This window comes from Rattus norvegicus, chromosome 2, assembly GCF_021556685.1.
Source record: "Rattus norvegicus strain SHRSP/BbbUtx chromosome 2, alternate assembly SHRSP_T2T, whole genome shotgun sequence".
NCBI lineage: Eukaryota > Metazoa > Chordata > Mammalia > Rodentia > Muridae > Rattus > Rattus norvegicus.
The window spans coordinates 17,206,815-17,227,048 of record NC_141535.1 but is presented as its reverse complement, the minus strand read 5'-3'; the positions used below and the strand labels follow the sequence as shown (position 1 = coordinate 17,227,048).

General features: G+C 40.3%; 1 pseudogene; it reads right to left on the bottom strand.

The window, feature by feature from the left end:
• Positions 1–18,054: 18,054 nt before the first annotated feature.
• On the bottom strand, positions 18,055–19,090 carry LOC134485568 (glyceraldehyde-3-phosphate dehydrogenase-like; annotated as a pseudogene).
• Positions 19,091–20,234: the final 1,144 nt, after the last annotated feature.

Here is a 20,234-nt window from a genome sequence, read left to right as displayed (position 1 = left end):
AAATTCACATTTGATCATGATGATGGGGGACTTCAAGAAAGACATGAAGAACTCCCTTAGAGAAATGCAGGAAAACATAAATAAACAAGTAGAAGCCTATAGAGAGGAATCACAAAAATCCCTGAAAGAATTCCAGGAAAACATAATCTAACAGGTGAAGGAAATAAAAATGGAAATAGAAGCAATAAAGAAAGCACAAAGGGGGGAAGTCCCACACCCGCGGATCCTGGCCCACAGCAGCTCTCTGCTCCCAGACCCCGTGAGAGAGAGACCCAACCGCCTGGTCAGGTGGGCACTCCTGAGGCTGCAGAGCAGAAGAGACCACCAACACTGCTCACCCCTGCCCACATCCTTGGCCCAAGAGGAAACTGTATAAAACCTCTGGGCTCCCGTGGGGGAGGGCACAGGAGCGGCAGGACCCCTGCCTGAGACACCACCGGAACCTGAAGGAAACAGACCGGATAAACAGTTCTCTGCACCCAAATCCCGTGGGAGGGAGAGCTAAACCTTCAGAGAGGCAGACAAGCCTGGGAAACCAGAAGAGACTGCTCTCTGCACACACATCTCAGACGCCAGAGGAAAAAGCCAAAGACCATCTGGAACCCTGGTGCACTGAAGCTCCCGGAAGGGGCGGCACAGGTCTTCCTGGTTGCTGCCGCTGCAGAGAGCCCGTGGGCAGCACCCCACGAGCAAACTTGAGCCTCGGGACCACAGGTAAGACCAAATTTTCTGCTGCAAGAAAGCTGCCTGGTGAACTCAAGACACAGGCCCACAGGAACAGCTGAAGACCTGTAGAGAGGAAAAATACACGCCCGAAAGCAGAACACTCTGTCCCCATAACTGACTGAAAGAGAGGAAAACAGGTCTACAGCACTCCTGACACACAGGCTTATAGGACAGTCTAGCCACTGTCAGAAATAGCAGAACAAAGTAACACTAGAGATAATCTTATGGCGAGAGGCAAGCGCAGGAACCCAAGCAACAGAAACCAAGACTACATGGCACCATCGGAGCCCAATTCTCCCATCAAAACAAACATGGAATATCCAAACACACCAGAAAAGCAAGATCTAGTTTCAAAATCATTTTTGATCATGATGCTGGAGGACTTCAAGAAAGACGTGAAGAACTCCCTTAGAGAACAAGTAGAAGCCTACAGAGAGGAATCGCAAAAATGCCTGAAAGAATTCCAGGAAAAAATAAATAAACAAGTAGAAGCCCATAGAGAGGAGACACAAAAATCCCTGAAAGAATTCCAGGAAAACATAAATAAACAAGTAGAAGCCCATAGAGAGGAGACACAAAAATCCCTGAAAGAATTCCAGGAAAACACAATCAAACAGTTGAAGGAATTAAAAATGGAAATAGAAGCAATCAAGAAAGAATACATGGAAACAACCCTGGATATAGAAAAGCAAAAGAAGAGACAAGGAGCTGTAGATACAAGCTTGCCCTCAGAATACAAGAGATGGAAGAGAGAATCTCAGGAGCAGAAGATTCCATAGAAATCATTGACTCAACTGTCAAAGATAAAGTAAAGCGGAAAAAGCTACTGGTCCAAAACATACAGGAAATCCAGGACTCAATGAGAAGATAAAACCTAAGGGTAATAGGTATAGAAGAGAGTGAAGACTCCAAGCTCAAAGGACCAGTAAATATCTTCAACAAAATCATAGAAGAAAACTTCACTAACTTAAAAAAAGAGATACCCATAGACATACAAGAAGCCTACAGAACTCCAAATAGATTGGACCAGAAAAGAAACACCTCCCTTCACATAATTGTAAAACACCAAACGCACAAAATAAAGAAAGAATATTAAAAGCAGTAAGGGAAAAAGGTCAAGTAACATATAAAGGCAGACCTATCAGAATCACACCAGACTTCTCGCCAGAAACTATGAAGGCCAGAAGATCCTGGACTGATGTCATACAGACCCTAAGAGAACACAAATGCCAGCCCAGGTTACTGTATCCAGCAAAACTCTCAATTAACATAGATGGAGAAACCAAGATATTTCATGACAAAACCAAATTTACACAATATGTTTCTACAAATCCAGCACTACAAAGGATAATACATGGTAAAGCCCAACATAAGGAGGCAAGCTATACCCTAGAAGAAGCAAGAAACTAATCGTCTTGGCAACAAAACAAAGAGAATGAAAGCACACAAACATAACCTCACATCCAAATATGAATATAACGGGAAGCAATAATCACTATTCCTTAATATCTCTCAATATCAATGGCCTCAACTCCCCAATAAAAAGACATAGATTAACAAACAGGATACGCAACGAGGACCCTGCATTCTGCTGCCTACAGGAAACACACCTCAGAGACAAAGACAGACACTACCTCAGAGTGAAAGGCTGGAAAACAACTTTCCAAACAAATGGTCAGAAGAAGCAAGCTGGAGTAGCCATTCTACTATCAAATAAAATCAATTTCCAAGTAAAAGTCATCAAAAAAGATAAGGAAGGACACGTCATATTCATCAAAGGAAAAATCCACCAAGATGAACTCTCAATCCTAAATATCTATGCCCCAAATACAAGGGCACCTACATACGTAAAAGAAACCTTACTAAAGCTCAAAACACACATTGCACCTCACACAATAATAGTGGGAGATTTCAACACCCCACTCTCATCAATGGACAGATCATGGAAACAGAAATTAAACAGTGATGTCGACAGACTAAGAGAAGTCATGAGCCAAATGGACTTAACGGATATTTATAGAACATTCTATCCTAAAGCAAAAGGATATACCTTCTTCTCAGCTCCTCATGGCACTTTCTCCAAAATTGATGATATAATTGGTCAAAAAACGGGCCTCAACAAGTACAAAAAGATAGAAATAATCCCATGCGTGCTATTGGACCACCATGGCCTAAAACTGGTCTTCAATAACAATGAGGGAAGAATGCCCACATATACGTGGAAATTGAACAATGCTCTACTCAATGATAACCTGGTCAAGGAAGAAATAAAGAAAGAAATTAAAAACTTTTTAGAATTTAATGAAAATGAAGGTACAACATACCCAAAATTATGGGACACAATGAAAGCTGTGCTAAGAGGAAAACTCATAGCGCTGAGTGCCTGCAGAAAGAAACAGGAAAGAGCATATGTCAGCAGCTTGACAGCACACCTAAAAGCTCTAGAGCAAAAAGAAGCAAATACACCCAGGAGGAGTAGAAGGCAGGAAAGAATCAAACTCAGAGCTGAAATCAACCAAGTAGAAACAAAAAGGACCATAGAAAGAATCAACAGAACCAAAAGTTGGTTCTTTGAGAAAATCAACAAGATAGATAAACCCTTAGCCAGACTAATGAGAGGACACAGAGAGTGCGTCCAAATTAACAAAATCTGAAATGAAAAGGGAGACATAACTACAGATTCAGAGGAAATTCAAAAAATCATCAGATCTTACTATAAAAACCTATATTCAACAAAACTTGAAAATCTTCAGGAAATGGACAATTTCCTAGACAGATACTAGGTACCGAAGTTAAATCAGGAACAGATAAACCAGTTAAACAACCTCATAACTCCTAAGGAAATAGAAGCAGTCATTAAAGTCTCCCAACCAAAAAGAGCCCAGGTCCAGACGGGTTTAGTGCAGAATTCTATCAAACCTTCATAGAAGACCTCATACCAATATTATCCAAACTATTCCACAAAATTGAAACAGATGAAGCCCTACCGAATTCCTTCTACGAAGCCACAATTACTCTTATACCTAAACCACACAAAGACACAACAAAGAAAGAGAACTTCAGACCAATTTCCCTTATGAATATCGATGCAAAAATACTCAATAAAATTCTGGCAAACCGAATTCAAGAGCACATCAAAACAATCATCCACCATGATCAAATAGGCTTCATCCCAGGCATGCAGGGATGGTTTAATATACGGAAAACCATCAACGTGATCCATTATATAAACAAACTGAAAGAACAGAACCACATGATCATTTCATTAGATGCTGAGAAAGCATTTGACAAAATTCAATACCCCTTTATGATAAAAATCCTGGAAAGAATAGGAATTCAAGGCACATACCTAAACATAGTAAAAGCCATATACAGCAAACCAGTTGCTAACATTAAACTAAATGGAGAGAAACTTGAAGCAATCCCACTAAAATCAGGGACTAGACAGGGCTGCCCACTCTCTCCCTACTTATTCAATATAGTTCTTGAATTTCTAGCCAGAGCAATCAGACAACAAAAGGAGATCAAGGGGATACAGATCGGAATAGAAGAGGTCAAAATATCACTATTTGCAGATGATATGATAGTATATTTAAGTGATCCCAAAAGTTCCACCAGAGAACTACTAAAGCTGATAAACAACTTCAGCAAAGTGGCTGGGTATAAAATTAACTCAAATAAATCAGTTGCCTTCCTCTATACAAAAGAGAAACAAGCCGAGAAAGAAATTAGGGAAACGACACCCTTCATAATAGACCCAAATAATATAAAGTACCTCGGTGTGACTTTAACCAAGCAAGTAAAAGATCTGTACAATAAGAACTTCAAGACACTGAGGAAAGAAATTGAAGAAGACCTCAGAAGATGGAAAGATCTCCCATGCTCATGGATTGGCAGGATTAATATAGTAAAAATGGCCATTTTACCAAAAGCAATCTACAGATTCAATGCAATCCCCATCAAAATACCAATCCAATTCTTCAAAGAGTTAGACAGAACAATTTGCAAATTTATCTGGAATAACAAAAAACCCAGGATAGCTAAAGCTATCCTCAACAATAAAAGGACTTCAGGGGGAATCACTATCCCTGAACTCAAGCAGTATTACAGAGCAATAGTGATAAAAACTGCATGGTATTGGTACAGAGACAGACAGATAGACCAATGGAATAGAATTGAAGACCCAGAAATGAACCCGCACACCTATGGTCACTTGATTTTTGACAAAGGAGCCAAAACCATCCAATGGAAAAAAGACAGCATTTTCAGCAAATGGTGCTGGTTCAACTGGAGGGCAACATGTAGAAGAATGCAGATCGATCCATGCTTATCACCCTGTACAAAGCTTAAGTCCAAGTGGATCAAGGACCTCCACATCAAACCAGACACACTCAAACTAATAGAAGAAAAACTAGGGAAGCATCTGGAACACATGGGCACTGGAAAAAATTTCCTGAACAAAACACCAATGGCTTATGCTCTAAGATCAAGAATCAACAAATGGGATCTCATAAAACTGCAAAGCTTCTGTAAGGCAAAGGACACTGTGGTTAGGACAAAACGGCAACCAACAGATTGGGAAAAGATCTTTACCAATCCTACAACAGATAGAGGCCTTATATCCAAAATATACAAAGAACTCAAGAAGTTAGACCACAGGGAAACAAATAACCCTATTAAAAAATGGGGTTCAGAGCTAAACAAAGAATTCACAACTAAGGAATGCCGAATGGCTGAGAAACACCTAAAGAAATGTTCAACATCTTTAGTCATAAGGGAAATGCAAATCAAAACAACCCTGAGATTTCACCTCACACCAGTGAGAATGGCTAAGATCAAAAACTCAGGTGACAGCAGATGCTGGCGAGGATGTGGAGAAAGAGGAACACTCCTCCATTGTTGGTGGGATTGCAGACTGGTAAAACCATTCTGGAAATCAGTCTGGAGGTTCCTCAGAAAATTGGACATTGAACTACCTGAGGATCCAGCTATACCTCTCTTGGGCATATACCCAAAAGATTTCTCAACATATGAAAGAGACACGTGCTCCACTATGTTCATCGCAGCCTTATTTATAATAGCCAGAAGCTGGAAAGAACCCAGATGCCCTTCAACAGAGGAATGGATACAGAAAATGTGGTACATCTACACAATGGAATATTACTCAGCTATCAAAAACAACGAGTTTATGAAATTCGTAGGCAAATGGTTGGAACTGGAAAATATCATCCTGAGTGAGCTAACCCAATCACAGAAAGACATACATGGTATGCACTCATTGATAAGTGGCTATTAGCCCAAATGCTTGAATTACCCTAGATCCCTAGAACAAAGGAAACGCAAGACGGATGATCAAAATGTGAATGCTTCACTCCTTCTTTAAATGAGGAAAAAGAATACCCTTGGCAGGGAAGGGAGAGGCAAAGATTAAAACAGAGACTGAAGGAACACCCATTCAGAGCCTGCCCCACATGTGGCCCATACATATACAGCCACCCAATTAGACAAGATGGATGAAGCAAAGAAGTGCAGACCGACAGGAGCCGGATGTAGATCGCTCCTGAGAGACACAGCCAGAATACAGCAAATACAGAGGCGAATGCCAGCAGCAAACCACTGAACTGAGAATAGGTCCCCCGTTGAAGGAATCAGAGAAAGAACTGGAAGAGCTTGAAGGGGCTCGAGACCCCAAAAGTACAACAATGCCAAGCAACCAGAGCTTCAATGGACTAAGCCACTACCTAAAGACTATACATGGACTGACCCTGGACTCTGACCCCATAGGTAGCAATGAATATCCTAGTAAGAGCACCAGTGGAAGGGGAAGCCCCGGATCCTGCTAAGACTGAACCCCCAGTGAACTAGACTATGGGGGTGGGTGGCAATGGGGGGAGGGTTGGGAGGGGAACACCCATAAGGAAGGGGAGGGGGGAAGGGGATGTTTGCCCAGAAACTGGGAAAGGGAATAACACTTGAAATGTATATAAGAAATACTCAAGTTAATAAAAAAAAAAAAAAAAGAAAGCACAAAGGGAAACAACCCTGGATACAGAAAACCAAAGGAAGAGACAAGGAGCCATAGATACGAGCTTCACCAACAGAATACGAGAGATAGAAGAGAGAATCTCAGGAGCAGAAGATTCCATAGAAATCATTGACTCAACTGTCAAAGATAATGTAAAGCAGAAAAAGCTACTGGTCCAAAACATACAGGAAATCCAGGACTCAATGAGAAGATCAAACCTAAGGATAATAGGTATAAAAGAGAGTTAAGACTCCCAGCTCTAAGGACCAGTAAGTATCTTCAACAAAATCATAGAAGAAAACTTCCCTAACCTAAAGAAAGAGATACCCATAGGCATACAAGAAGCCTACAGAACTCCAAATAGATTGGACCAGAAAAGAAACACCTCCCGTCACATAATAGTCAAAACACCAAACGCACAAAATAAAGAAAGAATATTAAAAGCAGTAAGGGAAAAAGGTCAAGTAACATATAAATGCAGACCTATCAGAATCACACCAGACTTTTTGCCAGAAACAATGAAGGCCAGAAAATCCTGGACAGATGTCATACAGACCCTAAGAGAACACAAATGCCAGCTAATGTTACTGTATCCTGCAAAACTCTCAATTGACATAGATGGAGAAACCAAGATATTCCATGACAAAACCAAATATACACAATGTCTTTCTACAAATCCAGTGCTACAAAGTATAATAAATGGTAAAGCCCAACATAAGGAGGCAAGCTACACCCTAGAAAAAGCAAGAAACTAATCGTCTTGGCAACAAAACAAAGAGAAGAAAAGCACACAAAAATAATCTCACATCCAAATATGAATATAACAGGAAGCAACAATCACTATTGCTTACTATCTCTCAACATCAATGGTCTCAATTCCCTAATAAAAAGACATAGATTAACAAACTGGCTATGCAATGAGGACCCTGCATTTTGCTGCCTACAGGAAATAAACCTCAGAGACAAAGACAGACACTACCTCAGAGTGAAAGGCTGGAAAACAACTTTCCCAGCAAATGATCTAAAGGAGCAAGCTGGATTAGCCATTTTTATATCGAATAAAATCGATTTTCAACTAAAAGTCATGAAAAAAGATAAGGAAGGACACTTCATATTCATCAAAGGAAAAATACACCAAGATGAACTCTCAATCCTAAATATCTATGCTCCAAATACAAGATAACCTACACATAAAAGAAACCTTACTAAAGCTCAAAGCACACACTGCACCTCACACAATAATAGTAGGAGATTTCAACACTCCACTCTCATCAGTGGCCAGACCATCGAAACAGAAATTAAACAGAGACATAGACAGACTAAGAAAAGTCATGAATTAAATGGACTTAACAGATATTTATAGAACATTCTATCCTAAAACAAAAGGCTATACCTTCTTCTCACAACCTCAAGGTACTTTCTCCAAAACTCACCATATAATAAAACAGTCCTCAACAGATACAGAATGATAGAAATACTCCCATGTGTCCTATCAGACCACCACGGGCTAAAGCTGGTCTTCAATAAAAATAAGGGAAGAACGCCCACATATACATGGAAGTTGAAAAATTCTCTACTCAACGTTAACTTGGTCAAGGAAGAAAGAAAGAAATTAAAGACTTCTTAGAATTTAATGAAAATGAAGGTACAACATACCCAAACTTATGGGACACAATGAAAGCTGTGCTAAAAGGAAAACTCATAGCTCTGAGTGCCTGCAGAAAGAAACAGGAGAGAGCATATATCAGCAACTTGACAGCACACCTAAAAGCTCTAGAACAAAAAGAAGCAAATACACCCAGGAGGAGTAGAAGGCAGGAAAGAATCAAACTCAGAGCTGAAATCAACCAAGTAGAAACAAAAAGGACTATAGAAAGAATCAACAGAACCAAAAGTTGGTTCTTTGAGAAAATCAACAAGATAGATAAACCCTTAGCCAGACTAATGAGAGGACACAGAGAGTGTGTCCAAATTAACAAAATCAGTAATGAAAAGGGAGACATAACTACAGAATCAGAGGAAATTCAAAAAATCATCAGATCCTACTACAAAAGCCTACATTCAACAAAACTTGAAAATCTTCAGGAAATGGACAATTTCCTAGATAGATACCAGGTACCGAAGTTAAATCAGGAACAGATAAACCATTTAAACAACCCCATAACTCCTAAGGAAATAGAAGCAGTCATTAAAGGTCTCCCACCCAAGAAGAGCCCAGGTCCAGAAGGGTTCAGTGCAGAATTCTATCAGACCTTCATAGAAGACCTCATACCAATACTATCCAAACTATTCCTCAAAATTGAAACAGATGGAGCACTACCAAATTCCTTCTATGAAGCAACAATTGCTCTTATACCTAAACCATACAAAGACCCAACAAAGAAAGAGAACGTCAGTCCAATTTCCCTTATGAATATCGATGCAAAGATACTCCATAACATTCTGGCAAACGGAATCCAAGAGTACATCAAAACAATCATCCAACATGATCAAGTAGGCTTCATCCCAGGCATGAAGGGATGGTTTAATATATGGAAAACCAGATTTGTAATTCACTATATAAACAAACTAAAAGATAAAAACCACATGATCATTTCATTAGATGCTGAGAAAGCATTTGACAAAAATTCAACATCCCTTCATGATAAAAGTCCTGGAAAGAATAGGAATTCAAGGCACATACCTAAACATAGTAAAAGTCATATACAGCAAACGAGTAGCTAACATTGAACTAAACGGAGAGAAACTTGAAGCAATCCAACTAAAATCAGGGAGTAGACAAGGCTGCCCACTCTCTCCCTACTTATTCAATATAGTTCTTGAAGTTCTAGCCAGAGCAATCAGATAGTAAATGGAGATCATGGGGATACAGATTGGAAAAGAAGAAATCAAAATATCACTATTTGCAGATGATATGATAGTATATTTAAGTGATCCCAAAAGTTCCACCAGAGAACAACTAAAGCTGATAAACACCTTCAGCAAAGTGGCTGGGTATAAAATTAACTCAAATAAATTAGTAGCATTCCTGTACACAAAAGAGAAACAAACCAAGAAAGAAATTAGGGAAACGATACCCTTCATAATAGTCCCATATAATATAAAATATCTTGGTGTGACTTTAACCAAGCAAATAAAAGATCTGTATCATAAGAACTTCAAGACTCTGAAGAAAGAAATTGAAGAATACCTGAGAAGATGGAAAGATCTCCCATGCTCATGGATTGGCAGGATTAATATAGTAAAAATGGCCATTTTACCAAAAGCGATCTACAGATTCAATGCAGTCCCCATTAAAATATCAATCCAATTCTTCAGAGAGTTAGACAGAACAATTTGCAAATTCTTCTGGAATAACAAAAAACCGAGGATAGCTAAAGCTATCCTCAACAATAAAAGGACTTCAGGGGGAATCACTATCCCTGTACTCAAGCAGTATTACAGAGCAATAGTGATAAAAACTGCATGGTATTTGTACAGAGACAGACAGACAGACCAGTGGAATAGAATTGAAGACCCAGAAATGAACCCACACACTTGGTCACTTGATTTTTGACAAAGGAGCTAAAAGCATCCAATGGAAAAAAGATAGCATTTTCAGCAAATGGTGTTGGTTCAACTGGAGGTCAGTATGTAGAAGAATGCAGATTGATCCATGCTTATCACCCCCTACAAAGCTTAAGTCCAAGTGGATCAAGGATCTCCACATCAAACCAGATACTCTCAAACTAATAGAAGAAAATGTGGGGAAGCATCTGGAACACATGGCAACTGGAGAAAATTTCCTTAACAAAACAGCAATGGCTTATGCTCTAAGATCAAGAATCGACAATTGGGATCTCGTAAAACTGCAAAGCTTCTGTAAGGCAAAGGACACTGTTGTTAGGACAAAACAACAAGCAACAGATTGTGAAAAGATCTTTACCAACCCTACAACAGATAGAGGGCTTATATCTAAAATATACAAAGAACTCAAGAAGTTAGACGGCAGGGAGACAAATAACCCTATCAAAAAATGGGGTTCAGAGCTAAACAAAGAATTTACAGCTGAGGAATGCTGAATGGTTGAGAAACACCTACAGAAATGTTCAACATCTTTAGTCATAAGGGAAATGCAAATCAAAACAACCCTGAGATTCCACCTCACACCAGTCAGAATGGCTAAGTCAAAAACTCAGGTGACAGCAAATGCTGGCGAGGATGTGGAGAAATAGGAACACTCCTCAATTGTTGGTGGGATTGCAGACTGGTAAAACCATACTGGAAATCAGTATGGAGGTTCCTCAGAAAATTGGACATTGAACTACCTGAGGACCCAGCTCTATATGCCCAAAAGATGCCCCAACATATAAAAAAGGCACATGCTCCACTATGTTCATAGCAGCCTTATTTATAATAGCCAGAAACTGGAAAGAACCCAGATGCCCTTCAACAGAGGAATGGATACCTAAAATGTGGTACATCTACACAATCAAATATTATTCAGCTATCAAAAACAATGACTTTATAAAACTCATAGGCAAATGGATGGAACTGGAAATTATCATCCTTAGTGAGGTAAGCAAATCATAGAAAAACACATGTGAGTTCATTACAAAACAAAAATCATGTTTGCTTTTTAAAAGTCAATAATAAAACAGGCACCACATTGAAAAACTGCACCAAAGACATTAACAGATACCTAACTAAATTACACACACACACACACACACACACACACACACACACACACAACTTGGAGAAAAAGTTCATTTCCCTTCCACTTCTATATCAGTTTTTCTTCTAAAGATCACACACACACACACACACACACACACACACACACACACACACACACATACATATACACACATATAAACACAAAAATACTAGCAAGAAATTGAAAGAATAATATTTGCTCATTGTTGGGGAGAGTATATGGTGACTGTATGTATTCCAGTAAAGAACACAGTAAACCACTGTTTTTTCCACTCAAAATATTCTGACCTAGAAAATTAGGCTTTATTGTTTAGACTCAAGGTCCTATTATTTTGAATAATTTTGTACTAATACATTGTAAAATCTAGAGAAAACACACCATTTTCTAGGACAGCTTGGGTACCAAGTAAGACCCTATCTCAAGGGAGCAAAATAAGCCTCTTATTAAAGAAATAAATTGGAGCTGGTGATAAGTCAAAATTCCACTTGTAAGGAATTTTTGGCAATTTCTTGTTATTATTGACCCACTAAATTTGATTAGTGCTGCTGATGGGTCCATAGATATGTGAGTATCCACGGGGGCGTGAGTGACCTGCCAGTGACTATATTCCCAAAGAAGAAAGAAAACTAACAAGACAGCATGAAATCGGGAGGGAGATGAAACAGAGACACTACAGGAAGATAGTCAGAGGAAGTAGTGGTGGATGGATATCGCAATACAATTTTTAAAGAAAAAAATTATAAAAGAACCCAGTAACGAAAAAGGGAAATTCTAATTAATGACATGGTATAACAAAATATCTAGTAATAAAAGCTGTAAGAAATTATGGAGATAAATTAATCTTCAACAGGAGCTGCCTCATTCAGCCATTATACAAGTACTTACCTAGCATACAAAGAAGCAAGATACAGTCCACAGCACCCCCTTCTGGTTGCAATAAATTCCTGTAACTCCAGCTCCAAGCAATCTTATGTCAGAAGAATCTGACCTCAACAGACACTTGATGTGTGCATGAATTCTAACATGCACACACATCTGCGTTAATAAAAATGAAAAGTAAATCTTAGAACCTATTGTTCAAAAGAAATTAATCCTAAACAAGTTGATGATTCAAAATCCTAGAAAAATTTATCATAAAGACTGTGATTTTTCCTGTCCTCGTGGATTGTTGATCAATAACATCATACAATGAGTGAAGGCCTGTGAGTGAATTACCACACTGAGCCTGGCTATAGGACACAGATCAACTTTACTTAATGTCATGGAAATTACTTTTGTTTTAAGGTCTGGAAAATTTGGTTTGCAGTCCTGGAAATAATGTTGTTGATGGCATTCCAGTAGGAACGACATACCAAGCAGCTGCTGGTAAGAGCCATCTGAACATTCTTTAAAGGGGAGAATCTCTGGTTTCAGTTTAATACCCTCCAAGGACCATGGAGGGTCTCCCCAACTCTGCCCTGCTTAAAGCAGGCTGACTTTAATGTCAAGACATGCATTTTGAATCTATGCAAGAGGTTCCTTCCTGCTGTGCTTAATTTCTGAGGCCAATGCTGTTGCCGAAAGAGATGCAATGTGACACATGGTGCAAAAAGCATGCATAGTTTTCATCAGCACAAGACCTCGTGTAAATTGTTTTGCTTTTCCTAGTAAGGCACATGAGCTCCGCATTTCTGAATGGTTTTATTTGAAGCTGCTATTAGAAAATAAAGTTACTTTTTAAATTGACTAATATTTTGCACATAGGGCTGAACACACCCAGGTGAAACAGAAAAAAAATCAGGTATTTGACTCGAGTTTGTGCTGAAAGGAATACTTATTAAACTGATAATGTTAATGGCCTCATGATATTTCTATTTTGATTCCCATTTTAAACTACCTTGATGATTATAATCATAGTTTAAAGGGAAATGTCAAATCTTTAAAAAGTTTCTAATAATTTACATAAATAAAATGATAGCATTCCACACATGAAAGTACTAATTTGTTCTGGGGACAAGATAAATATCAGGATTTCCTTTCATTGATTATGTAGCCATCAGAACTGTAATATACCCACCTCTACGACAAACAAATAATTGAAGAAGAGATTATTAAGCGAATAAGACTTGGATAACGATAATTAAGTTGGGGATGTGACCTGCCTTGTAAAACAGGCCATTAATGTGTGAAACAAAGTTTTAAGCAGTTGGGGATCCTCCAGACAAAAGCTTTCACTGCCTGATTGCAATAGTCAAATGTCTACATCTGATTTCTTTTTTTGTTGTTAACAAAGAGAAAATGCACCTTTTAAAAATATTACTGACATGTATTACTTCATAGTTTGGAATATAGAAAATAAATTATGATCTGAATGTTTCAAAGCTTGTTTTTTGTTTTTGTTTTATTTATTTATTGTTTGCTTGTTTTTTGAAAGCATACCTTTCTTTCTTGCTATAATTCTTCCCTCCCCACCTTTATTTCAACAATCCCAGAAAATCAGGGAGAACATCCAGACCCTTCCTCCAGCTACTGCAGCCTGATAAAGGAGACCAGAAAGTTCAGGGTTTTCTTGGTGCACAGTGATACAGGAAGCTCAGGGTTTTCTTGGTGCACAATGATATAGGAAGCTCAGGGTTTTCTTGGTGCACAGTGATGCAGGAAGCCCAGGGTTTTCTTGGTGCACAGTGATACAGGAAGCCCAGGGTTTTCTTGGTGCACAGTGATACAGGAAGCTCAGGGTTTTCTTGGTGCACAAGATACAGGAAGCCCAGGTGTATGGAACAGGTGGGAGTTAGAGGATTCCTAGCTGGCCCCAGTGACTCACCTGAAGATGTCTTCTGGTGAAGAACCATCATCAAAGTTTAGAACCTAGTATGATCTCTCGAGACTCACAGTACTTGCTGAGTTATTTCACCTTGGCCAACTGCATGGTATGCTCCACTGGTGACCCAGCAATAGCATTCTAAGTCTATTTAATTAGCAGCTAACTCTAAGGAGAGCTTCTGTTTCAGATCTGCACAATTGAGACCTTCTTTCCCAGCCACATGATTCTCTTTCCCTTGTAATAGCATTCCTATTTGTTTCCCCTCTCTTTACAAAATATACCTCGATATTCAACCCATAGAATTAACAGCATTATTGTCCAGGACAAAAGGCTACTTTTTTGCCTATACCCTTAATTTTGCTACAGTTTGGTGTCGTAAGTGCAGTGAAGCACTAAAGAGCCATGGTGAATGAAATCAAGAATGTGATTGATTTTACATTTTTCGGACATGATGATGGGTTCAGACCCATCACTTCTCTATCACACTCATTATCAAGCTGCCTTGATTCTGTTTTCTTCTTTCAGGTTTCATTCTTCCTACCTATTTTAGGACACCATCAGAGATTCAAAGACTTCCCTTTAAACCTGCCCTTTCAATCTATATTCTACATGGAGATCAATTTGGTGATCATTTGTGGAAATGTTTTTATATCAGTCAATAATGTCAGAGGGTACAGCTCACATGGACAGTGCCACTACAGGGTGGTTGGTCCTCAGTAAATCAAAAAGCCCAGCAAACCATGGGGAGAAAGTCAATAAACAGCACTCCTCCATGGCTCCTGTTTGAGTTCTGCCCAGACTGCCCTCCGTGATATACTATGAATGAGACATATGAGTGAACTAAATAAACCCTTCCCATGAAGTTGACTTTGGCCAAAAGAAACATACCTAGGACCTACTTAAACATATTAGTGCTGTAAGCCACAAAATAGTCCTTAGCTATGAAACAAGAAGTTTTATGCTCCCAACTCCTGTAGCTAATAAACTTTCAAATAAAACACAATTCATGTCCAGGGGTTAAATAGAAACAGTAAAGCACACACAATCCATAAAATAGGAGAAAAAAACTATTTACCTATGGGTACTGGTGCTTTTAGTTTAATGACATAGTTCTATAGTTTTGTTTGGGCTTAAAACAATTTCTAAGAATCTTTAGATTACTTAAAATAATGAATTAGCATTTTATTACTTAAAATTAGCATTTTATTATTGACATATGGCCAAATTGATGTTTTCTACACATACATAGTTCTGAGCTTAAACTGATTAATGGAAGTCCTGCCACAATCAGAATAAACAACAATATCACCACTGCAAAAGTCTCCCGTGTGCTTTGTCTTCAAACCTTCCACGGGGCTAACCTTAGGAAATGACTGCTATCTTTGCTCCATAGTTCCAGGTTTTCAGAAAGATTATGAAAAATGAAATGATATAATAGCATGCTGCTGATTTTTTTCATCTCAACATATCTTTGATGTTCATCAGTAATGTCCAGAGTTCATTTCTTTTTATTGCTTAATAGCATTCCATTGTTCAAAGGTAACTTCACTTGGTTATCCATTTATTGTTGGCAGGCATTTGAATTACTTCCAGATTTAGACAATTATATATAGACTTACTGTAGACATTCATGTGTGTGCCGATGTTCTGCTTTCAAATCATGAGTTCTTAGTTCACTGAGTAGCTCTAGTGGGAAAGTGGGAACAGCAAACCTGCGGTTGGTGCATGTTTGACCTTAGAGGAGCTGTTAAATTCTTCCTCAGTACATCAGAGCCCGTGTTTGTGTTCTCACTGCACTACATGGAAGCTCGACTGGTTCTAACAATACATCACCACTGCATGTCATCATATCTTTAAAGTTTGGCTATTTCATGGAATATAATTATGTATAAGTGTGAATTTAACTTGCACTTCCTTAGTAATCTATGCTATTTTTGTTGCTAGAGAGTTTTGTTAATTATCACTTGAAATATTTTTCTCATTTGGGGCTTTTTAAAAATTTAAACTCTTTGCTCTTTCAGTTGCACTGCATTTCAGAGGTCTTCAGAAGTGTATTCTTTCTTGTATTTTGGAATGTTTGCTCATGGTATGTAACTTCTCTTCTTACTGACAGTCTTTCAACAGAATGATTTTTTTTTTTTTTGGACTTTAAGGTGATAATGTATTCTCAGATATAGCACAGAGGAGGCACTATACAAGTTATGACAGAAAAGAGCTTTTGATTGAAGTAGAGAAAGTATAAAAACATACAAAGGAGAATGAGGAGGAAAGGGACAGCAGGGTCACTGGGCTTTAGTCACACCCAAGTTTCTTCGAGCTTCCAAAAGCTTTTCTTTTCTCTCCTTCCGTTCTTGCACATGTCTCTTCCGTTGTTCTTCCCTGGTCTGGAGAGGAGGTTGTTTGTAAGTTTTCCTGTGCAGGGTAACTCTGCTCACACATTCATTCAGAGAATTATTCTCTTTAGCTTGGCCCCAAGGTTTCAGCTTTTCAACAGAATGATTTTAATACTATTTTATTATTCTTTAGTCTTTTTTTACAGCCATGTCGTTATCCACATCCTGGTCCACCCTCAGATTATTCCTCATCCCTTTCCTCCTCCCCCATCTCCAAGAGGATGTCCCCACCCCTTACCTCCACTCCACCAGACCTCCCCACTCTCTGGGGACTCAAGTTTCTCAAGGGTTAGATGCATCAACCAGACTAGGTTGTCCTCTGCTGTATATGTGTCCTGGGTCTCATATCTGCTAGTGTATGCTGCCTGGTTGGCAGCTCAGTCTCTGAGAGAGCTTGGGGGACCAGATTAGTTGAGACTGCTGGTCTCCCTATGGGGTCACCCTCCTCCTCAGCTTCTTCTAGCTTTTTTTCTAATTCAACACAGGGGTCCCTGGCTTCTGTCCATTGGTTAGGTGTAAGTATTTGCATCTGCTTGTTGGACCTCTTGGAGAGCAGCCATGCTAGGCTCCTGTTTGTAAGCATACCATAGCATCAGTAATAGTGCCAGGCCTTGGAGCCTCCCCTTGAGCAGGATCCCAATTTGGGCCTGTCACTAGACCACAATCACATCCCTCCAGTTGATGCCCTGTCTTTCTACTGGAGGTGGACACTATAAGACCAATCTACCTACATCTGGGCATTTCATCTAAAATCCCTCCCTTTGAGTTCTGAGTGTCTCTCACCTTCCAGGTCTCTAGTACATTCTAGAGGTTTCCCCCACCTCCAAGCTCCCGAGATTGCCTGTTTTCATTCTTTTTACTGGCCTTTGTGGCTTCACAACTGTTTTTCCCCAATACCTATTCATGTTACACTTTTCCCTTCCCTTTTCCCTCCCTCTCTCTGTCCCCTCGTAATTGCTTTCTTCTCCCTCACAAGTGGGATTGAGACATCGTCACTTGGGCCTTTTGGCTTGTTAACCTTCTTGAGTTCTGTGGATTGTATTATGGGTATTCTCTATTTTTGGCTAACATCCACTTAATGATGAGTACATACCGTGCGTGTCGTTATGGGTCTGAGTTACTTCACTGAGGATGATATTTTCTAGTTACATCCATTTGCCTGCAAAACTCATGATGCCCCATTCTTCTTTTTTTTTTTTTTGAGGGTGCAGTGGAACTTTATTGATGGTATTCAAGAGAGAAGGGCGGGCTCCCTAGGCCCCTCCTGTTATTATGGGGTCTGGGATGGAATTGTGAGGAAGATGCTCAGTGTTGGGGGCTGAGTTGGGATGGGGACTCCTCAGCAACTGAGGGCCTCTCTCTTGCTCTCAGTATCCTTGCTGGGCTGGGGTGGGTGGTCCAGGGTTTCTTACTCCTTGGAGGCCATGTAGGCCATGAGATCCACCACCCTGTTGCTGTAGCCGTATTCATTGTCATACCAGGAAATGAGCTTTATAAAGTTGTCATTGAGAGCAATGCCAGCCCCAGCATCAAAGGTGGAAGAGTGGGAATTGCTGTTGAAGTCGCAGGAGACAACCTGGTCCTCAGTGTAGCCCAGGATGCCCTTTAGTGGGCCCTCAGACACCTGCTTCACCACCTTCTTGATGTCATTATACTTGGCAGGTTTCTCCAGGCAGCATGTCAGGTCCACAACGGATATATTGGGGGTAGAAACACGGAAGGCCATGCCAGTAAGCTTCCCATTCAGCTCTGGGATGATCTTGCCCACAGCCTTGGCAGCACCAGTGGATGCAGGGATGATGTTCTGGGCTGCCCCACGGACATCACAACACAGCTTTCCAGAGGGGCCATCCACAGTCTTCTGAGTGGCAGTGATGGCATGTACTGTGGTCATGAGCCCTTCCACGATGCCAAAGTTGTCATGGATGACTTTGGCCAGGGAGGCTAAGCAGTTGGTGGTACAGGGTGCACTGCTGACAATTTTGAGGGAGTTGTCATATTTCTCATGGTTCACACCCATCACAAACATGGGGGCATCAGCGGAAGGGGCAGAGATGGTAACCCTTTTGGCCCCACCCTTCAGGCGAGCCCCAGCCTTCTCCATGGTGGTGAAGACGCCAGTAGACTCCACGACATACTCAGCACCAGCGTTACCCCATTTGATGTTAGCGGGATCTCACTCCTGGAAGATGGTGATGGCCTTCCGTTGATGACAAGCTTCCCATTCTCAGCCTTGACTATGCCGTTGAACTTGCCGTGGGTAGAGTCATACTGGAACATGTAGACCATGTAGTTGAGGTCAATGAAGGGGTCGTTGATGGCAACAATCTGCACTTTGTCAGAAGAGAAGGCAGCCCTGGTAACCAGGCGCCCGATACGGCCAAATCCATTCACACCAACCTTCACCATCTTGTCTTTGAGACGAGGCTGGCACTGCACAAGAAGATGCGACTGTCTCTGGAACAGGGAGGAGGAGAGAGCCATGATGCCCCATTCTTAATACATGAGTAGTATTCCATTGTGTAAACGAACCACATTTTCTGTTTCCACTCTTTTATTGTGGGTCATCTGGGTTGTTTCCAGCTTCTGGCTATCACAAATGAGGCCGCTATGAACATATTGGAACACATGCCCCTGTGGCATGGTGAGGCATCTTTTGAGTATATGCCCAAGAGTGTAAATAGCTGGGTCTTCAGGTAGATCTATTTCCAATTTCCCAAGAAAGTTCCAGACTAATTTCCAGAGTGGTTGTACCAGTTTGCAGTCCAACCAGCAAAGGAGTGTTCCTCTTTCTCCACATCCTAGCCATGTGCTGTCACCTGAGTTTTGGATCTTAGCCATTCTGACTGGTATAAGGGGGAATCTCTGGGTCCTTTTGATTTGCATTTCCTTGATGACTAAGGACTTTAAACATTTCTTTAAGTGCCTCTCAGCCAATGGAGATTACTCTGCTATGAATTCTCTGTTTAGTTCTTCATTTTTTAAATTGTTTATTAGATATATTTTTTTACTTTTTACATTTCAAATGGTATTCCCTTTCCCAGTTTTCTGTCCATAAGCCCGCATCCCCACCCTGTCCCCCTTATGGGTGTTCCCCCATCCACCTCCCTTACTGCCCCCCACTGACATTCCCCTGCACTGGGGTCAAACCTTGGCAGGATCAAGGGCTTCCCCTTCCACTGGTGCCCTAATAAGGCTATTCTCTGCTACATATGCAGTTGGAGCCCTGGGTCAGTTCATGTACAGTGTTTTGGTAGTGGTTTAGTGCCTGGAAGCTCTGGTTGGTTGGCATTGTCGTTATTATGCGGTTGCAAACCCCTTTAGTTCTTTTAATCCTTCTAATTCCTCTAAAGGGGATCCTGTTCTCAGTTCAGTGATTTGCTGCTAGCATTGACCTCTGTATTGGACATGCTCTGGATGTGTCTCTCAGGAGACATCTATATCCAGTCCCTTTCAGCATGCACTTTTTAGCTTCAACAATCTTATCTTAGTTTTGGTGGATGTATGTATATGGGCCACTTGTGGGGCAGGCTCTGAAGAGCCATTCATTTTAGTCGCTGCTCTAAACTTTGCTTTCATATCTCCTCC